The 7,592-nt window shown below is 42.7% G+C and overlaps 1 pseudogene; it reads left to right on the top strand.

The window, feature by feature from the left end:
* The first annotated feature begins 5,446 nt into the window (after window positions 1–5,446).
* Window positions 5,447–5,861, top strand: LOC100952518 (annotated as a pseudogene).
* The last annotated feature ends 1,731 nt before the right edge of the window (window positions 5,862–7,592 follow it).

Below are 7,592 nucleotides of genomic sequence, written 5' to 3'. Positions count from 1 at the left end.
CTGATCTTGAGCTCCTGATCTCAAGTGATCCTCCTGCCTTGACCTCCTGAAGTGCTGGGAATACACAGATGAGCCACTACCCTTGGCCTCCTATTCTGTATCACTTGGGTCCTTTTAAATTTATTGGACTGGTTTTCTTGCCCATAGTATTTTATCTAGGTAAATGTTATGTGCGTGCTGAAAAGAATGTGTATTCTGTTCTTGGTGTTGAGTTATTCTATAAATATAAATTAGGTTAAGTTGGTTGATGGTGTTATTTAAGCCAGGGATATTCTTATGATTTTCTGTCTATTTTTTTCTATCAGTGATTGAAAAAGGAGGATTGAAGTCTCCAACTCTAATTTTGGATTTGCCTATTTTTCCTTTCAATTTTATCCATTTTTGATTCATGTATTTTGAAGCTATGTTATTTGTTGAATAAACATTTAGGGTTGCTATGTCCTCCTTTTGAAACAAGCCTTTTGCCATTATGAAATTGTCTTCTTTATTCTAAACCTTACATTTTTGTTATTAATATAGGCTTTTCATCTTATTTTTTGTATATTTTTAGCATATATTTTTAGCATGGTGTTTCCTTTTTTAACCTTTTACTTTGAACTTATTTCTTTATATTTATAGTGGGTGCTTTTTGTGGGTGTGGATAGCACATAGTTGGTTCTTTTTCATTCAGTTAATCTCTGCCTTTTAATTGGAATGTTTAGACTGTTACCTTTATTGTGATTATTGACATTTGAATTTTGATCTATCATCTTCCAACTTTTAAAAATTTTTATGAGACACAGTTTCACTCTGTTGTCTAGGCTAGAGTCAAGTGGCATCATCGTAGCTCACTGCAACCTCCAGTTCCTGGGCTCAAGTGATCCTCCTGCCTTAGCCTCCCAAGTAGGTAGAACTATTGGCACATGCCAACTCACCTAGCTATTTTTTTTTCCCATTTTTGGTGAAGGTGGGGTCTCCCTCTTGCTCAGGCTGGTCTTGAACCCTAAGTTCCAGGGATCCTCCTGCCTTGGCCTCCCAGAGTGCTGGGATTACAGGTCTGAGCCATTGTGTCTGGCTGCCATCTCCCTCTTCATTTTCTTTTTGTCTCATCTGTTCTTTGCTCTCTCTTTCATTCTTTTAAAGAAATCTTTAAGATTGATGGAATATTTTATGCTTCTATTTCATTTCCTTTGTTGTTTGGTTAGCTAAAACTTTCTGGTGTGATTTTTCATTGGTAGCTTTAGGATATATAGTGAATATCTTTAATTTCTCACATTCTATTTTCAAGTACTATCATACCAATTTATATATAGTATAAGAACTTATGTGTAATACAGTTTAAGAACCGTGCAAGCTTATATAGACAAGATTATACTTCCATTTGCTCTCTTCCAGGCTTTGTGTAATCATCATCTTTTATTTTATTTATGCCTATGTCATAAACTCTACAGTACAGTTGGTTTTTTTTTGCTTTAGTCAATTTTCTTTTAAAAACACATACAAATAGGAGAAACAACCTCATGTTTACCAATGTATTTCTGGCGCTCTTGATTCCTTTATGTAGATACAGATTTCCACTGGCATAATTTTTTTTCTTTCTGCCTAGAAGAATCCTCTAATACTTCTTTAAGTGCAGGTCTGCTGGTGACGAATTTGTCCAGCTTTTTAATATCTGAAAAAGTCTTTATTTAGCATGTGCTTTTGAAAAATATTTTCACTGGCTGTAGAATTCTAGGTTGAAAGTTTTTTCTTTTATTTGATTAAAATTATTTTTCCATTGTTTTCTGATTCGCATTATTTCTGATAAGAAGTATGCTATAGAAGATCACAGGAGCCTAGGAGTTTGAGGCTGCAGTGAACTATGATTGTGCCCCTGGACTCCAGCCTGAGTGACAGAGTGAGACCCTGTCTCAAAAACAAAACAAACGACACGCAACCCCCCCAACAAACAAATAAAAAGTCTGCCATAATACTTACCTTTATTCCTCTGCATTTAATATCTCCCTCTCCACCACTTGAAGTTGTCCTGAAGATAACTGAAGCTCTGATGATTTTTTGAAATAGCCTTTTGTGTTCTCTTTCATTTTGGATAGTTTCTATTTCTATCTAAATAATTGCTCTGGAGTGTCTAATTTGCTATTCATTCCATTCAGCATAATTTTTCATCTGGACGTATTTTCTATCTATGAAAGTTTGATTGTGTCTGTTTTATAGTTTCCATATGTTCTTGAACATATTAAAATATAGTTCTAAAGATAGATTTAATGTTCTTGTCTATTAATTTTATCATCTTCATTTCTGGGTTCTATTGATTGATTTTTCTTCTCACGTATTTATCTGTTGGATAATTTTGTTTTCTATAAATATTGGTGAGCTTTGTTTTGTGATATGTTAAATTGCTGGTAAACAGTTCAAGTCTTTTGAGGATTGCTTTTAGTTTTGTTAGGTGGGTCATTTCAGCTTTAATTGTGGGACACATTTTCCCCCAACAATGAGGTCACCCTGTTGCGTGCTCTACCCCATCCTTATGAATAATAAGGTTTTTTTTCCTTCTTTTTTAAAAATTTTTTTTTCACTGAATCTATGATATTCCTTTATTTGCTAAGTATCTGTTATTAAAATCCTTTGGAGTTGAAATTCTTTTTTTTTTTTTTATCAGATCATAGCTGTGTACATTGATACTGTCATGGGGTACAGTGTGCTATTTTTATATACAATTTGAAATATTCTCATTAAACTGGTTAACATAGCCTTCAGGTCATTTTCTTGATTATTATGTTAAGACATTTATATTCTTCATTTAGAAAGATTCACATGTACCCTTAAAAGATAAACCATAGACGTGATCCCACCAATCACCCTCCCTCCACCCATCCTCCCCCTTCCCCTCCCCTCCCTCTCCCCTTCCCCCATATTCTTGGGCTATAATTGGGTTATAGCTTTCCTATGAAAGTATAAATTAGTTTCATAGTAGGGCTGAGTACATTGGATACTTTGTCTTCCATTCTTGAGATACTTTGCTAAGAAGAATATTTTCCAGCTCCATCCATGTAAACATGAAGGAGGAAAAGTCTCCATCCTTCTTTAGGGCTGCATAGCATAAAAAATTATAGGGAAAGAAATAACATAACACTTATTATTTTGCCCTTCCTAAGTGCACAGCTTGGCGGCACTGAGCACATTCACGGTTCTGTGTGAACTGTTGACCTGCAGAACTTTTTCATCTTCCCAAACTGGAGCTTCCTACCTGTTAAACAGTAACTCCCCACTTCCCCTCCCCCCAGCCCTCAGCAGCTGCCATTCCACCTTCTGTCTTTTGAAGTTGTCCACTCCAGGTGCCTCATGTACTCTATTTGTGTTTTTGTGACCGGCTTATTTCACTTAGTGTAAAGACTTCAAAGGTCAGCCATGTTGTAGCACGTGTCAGAATTCCCTTCCTTCCAGTGGCTGAGTTATTGCATTGTAAACTTACACCACATTTTGTTTACTCACTCTTCCATCAGTGGACACCAGTGTTGCTTCCACCCTTTGGCTCTGCGAGTAGCGCTGCTATGAACTCAAGTGTACGAACGTCTGTTCTTGGTTCCCAGCGTGGTCTGATCTATGGGCAGCTTTCCCTCAGCTCCTTCTGCCCCAAGCCTTGGGTGGTCTATTCACTCTCACGTGTTGATCCACAGCCAGCTGAAGACTCAAGGGGGCCATGTGCACATCTCCAGGGTTGTGTTTGTGGGTTTTCTCCTTTCCAGTGTTCTGCTCTGCAGTCTCTAGCCACCTGGGCTTCCCCAGACTCTCCACCATGTGTCCTGTCCTAGGGAGCACTGTGAACTCCTACTGGGTCCCCTCTTCCCAACCCAGGCCTATAAACACTCCCCGGGCCAGTGATTCTCAGTCTTTCTAATGCTGCAACCCTGTAGTACAGTTCCTGTGGGTCATGACCCATAGGTTGAGAACCGCTGCTCTAGGCCATGAGCTGGATGGTTATAGGGCTTATCTGTTTCCCTCTCTCAAGGACCACTCCCTTGTCCTGCCTGAGAGCCAGTCTGTAAACTGTTGTTTCATGAACTCTGTCCACTTTTTAAGTTACCTCTGGTAGGAGTATAAATCCAGTCCCTTGTTACTGTGGCTTGGTCCAAAGTGAAAGTCCTCACCCTTCTCCTCATGATCCCGGGACACCGGCTCACACTTCTCCAGGGCACTGCTGACATTCTTATACCATGTTTCTTTCTCCAAGACATTCTGGCTGTCCCTGAGGCAGGCCAGCGTTGCTGTAGGAGCAATCTGGTGGCCTCTGTTATGCTTTCTGTCCTACCTTCATTTGGGGTCAGGACTCTGCTCAGCTCCTTGCACCTCATGTTGGACTCTCCTGGGGGCTCAGATGGACCACCTGGCTCAGAGGTAGGATGTGCTCTCCCTGCCATGGCCAAGTTGGAGAATACGTGGCATGCTATGTACATCCGCAACCTCCCTGAGGGTGTGGGGTCGGTGGAAGTACCGTGTGGGGAAGGCCGGCTCTGCAGGCGGTTCCTTGGTGGTGTATAAGTGGTGAGCTAGCTCAGTCCCTTCTGAGGGGACTCTCCAGGCCTCTGCCCCTCACCTCTTCCCCCACCAGCCTTCCTTTAGTTCCAGGCCAATTCTTGCCCAGATGCCCCTCCTGACTGAATAGCGTCCTAGGAAGACACACAGTACAAGGGCCACAGCAACACTTGTGGCCAAAGCAGCGCCAGGTAGTGCAGTTTGCAAAGTGTGGTCGCTTTAGATTTAACTCTTTCTTGTTTGATAATGTATTCACATAAAGGTTTAATTTTCCTCTAAGAACCACTTTGGTCTCAGACCACACCTGGGGCGTGCAGTGTTCGCCTGCTTTCTTTGTGACTTCCCCTGGGTTTCTTCCAGGAGATATTCAGAAGTAGATTTTTACTTTTATCAACAAACTAAACAAATAATTACATTAAAATGAAACTTAACACATATATAATTTTAAAAGTTACACAATGATAAGGCTTGTCAAGAAAGCAAAGCCTGCTGCCTTGCCTACTCCCACCCACATCCTTCAGCAGATTCTCCTGGTGACCACTGTCTTCCAGACAGCCTGCTTTTCCTGCAAGTTTTGCTTTCCAGTTTTATGTTCTCTCTAGAGATCTACTGTGGAAGCTGGGGGTGTTCTATATCTCCACCACTTTCCCTCCCTATTGCCCTCCTATGCTTCTGATAGTTTGGTTGCACTTTTGATGAAATGAACATTCAGTTTACATGAGTGCTGTGATCTAAGTACAGAGAATTCACAGTGAAGCCTCATGGCACACTGATCACGCTTCTTTGCTGGTATGGCTTTAGACATTAAAAAAAAATTGTCTCATTTTAAAACATGCATAGTTCCTTTCTTCCTGCTTCCCCTGCATGTTTTGTGATATGGGACAGAGCTCGGGATCCGCCAGCATCTCCTGAGGATCCCCAAACTGCCCCCCTGATGGAAGAGGATTAGGAGCTGGAAAGGAAGTATCTGGATGGAAGACCTCAGGGGCTGAAGATGAGAGGAAGACAGACCTGGAAATGGCCCAGGAATGCAGCTGGAACAGACAGACACTGTGTGACATTTGCATTGCATGACCAGAACCAGACCCTTGGGAATTCTCTGCGTTATCCGTCACAAAGAACCCAGAGGTGGAATTTTGTGGTAACACTACTACCCATCCTTCAGAGAGCAAAGTTAATTTATACATTCAGACTTGTGGTGCTCGTCCAGCTAGCGAGTCATTTCAGAGAGGCCTGAATGAGCTCCTGAATGTTGGCCAGCAAGTGCTTGACAAGTTTGAGGCCAGCATGAGGGCTATGCGGATCAAAAATCAAACAGAAATGCATCCACCTTCCAGTTCTCCATGTAGTACACAGAGGCCTGTCCTCTCTGGGCCATTCTCTTTGTGATCATTCAGAAGCCAGAATTAGAAGTTCGTAATCACAACACACTGTCTTTCAGAAAGGTGAGGCTCTGGTTACTGATCCATCACAGCTATTGGGATCCTGCAAGAAACTGTGTTCTTCTAGTAAATCCCCTCTTTTATTAAAAATAATAAAATAAAATGTGCATAGTTCTTTTATGTATTGTAAATAATTTTCATGCTCTTTGATGGAAATTTAAATCTCATGCTCCAATTCTGACCTTTCAGAACCACAACTCAGCTGACACCCTTGAACCTCTATCCACCACCAGCCTGAGATGCCTTTTATCTCCTTTGTGGGTTAGATTTGGTTTCCTTCAATCCCTGTCCTGTTTTTCCTTGGTTTAGTTCCTTTTTTGGGGGGGGGAGCCCATCTTTCAAGAACTTCAAGAAAAAGAAAAGACAAAGGCCAAACCTTTTGTCTTTACTTTTAAGCCCAGTTGCTGGTTTAGTTGGGTAAAGAACCTGGATAGGAAATCATGCTCTATGCCTTTCAGCTTCTGTGATTACTTCAAAGAAGTCAAAGGTCAGTATACTTCTGACCCTTTGCACAGAATGCCTCCTTCCTCTCCCCTCATCCTCCAGAATCTTTTGTTGTCTTCTGTTTGTCCCTGGTGTTGTTTGAAATTTCCTGAAGATGTTGGTCCCCCTCCCTGTTGTGCAAGGCGCCGGTGATCTCACGTGCTGGCCTGGCCCAGAGTCCCATCTCTGTGTTCTCCCCTCACTTTTTCATGCCCTCTCTCCCCGGCATGCTTGTCCCTCAGACATTTGACTCGGACTCTAATCCTGTAACCTTTTTTCCTCCCTTCTTACCGTCTCTTCCCCATGTGCCTTTACTCCTAGGAGATTACTTTGATGTAGTTGTTTCATCCTTCTCTTGAATTTTGATTCTGTTGTCACTTTTTTTTTTTTAGAGACAGAGTCTCACTTTGCCACCCTCGATGACACAGCAACCTCCAACTCTTGGGCTTAGGTGATTCTCTTGCCTCAGCCTCCTGAGTAGCTGGGACTACAGGCGCCCGCCACAACGCCTGGCTATTTTTTTGTTGCAGTTTGGCTGGAGCTGGGTTTGAACCTGCCACCCTCGGTATTTGGGGCCAGCGCCCTACGCACTGAGCCACAGGCACTGCCCTCTCTGTTGTCACATGTTTATTTTCCAAGTGTTTTCTTGTTTTCTCCATTGTATCATGGAACTGAATACCTCCATTCTCTGAGGAAACTCTACTGCTATGCCCAGGATGAGTTGCAGGCATGGTATGTCCTGTGGGGTCATGGGGATGACAGCTCGCTCAGCACCCACATTTCCACTCATTCCATACCCCCCTCGTGCTGTGCTCATTCTCTGTGGGGCACGCCAGTGCTGTACACTCTGTGGAAGCTGTTATTTCTCTCCCTTCCCCCAACACACACACACACACAGAGTGTGTGCATGAGGCCACTTCCATGCTCAGCCCTGGCCCCTGGGCATCCAGAGCTGAGCTGGACTCTACCTTTACCCTGGAGAAGCTCTGGAGAGGCAGGAGAGACTGGGAGGGGCTCCCTCCAAGGGCTCTTCAGGAAGCAGCAGGGCCATTTCTGATATGGGGACAGCTGTCCAGGTGATGCAGCTATGCTGAGAGGTTTCCCACGTTCTCCAAATGCACCCTCAGGCAAGCCCTCAGCAGAGCTCCCACACCA

This window comes from Otolemur garnettii, unplaced genomic scaffold (genome assembly GCF_000181295.1).
Source record: "Otolemur garnettii isolate 467f Iridium unplaced genomic scaffold, OtoGar3 scaffold00054, whole genome shotgun sequence".
NCBI classification, from domain to species: domain Eukaryota; kingdom Metazoa; phylum Chordata; class Mammalia; order Primates; family Galagidae; genus Otolemur; species Otolemur garnettii.
This window is presented reverse-complemented; position numbering and strand designations above follow the sequence as displayed.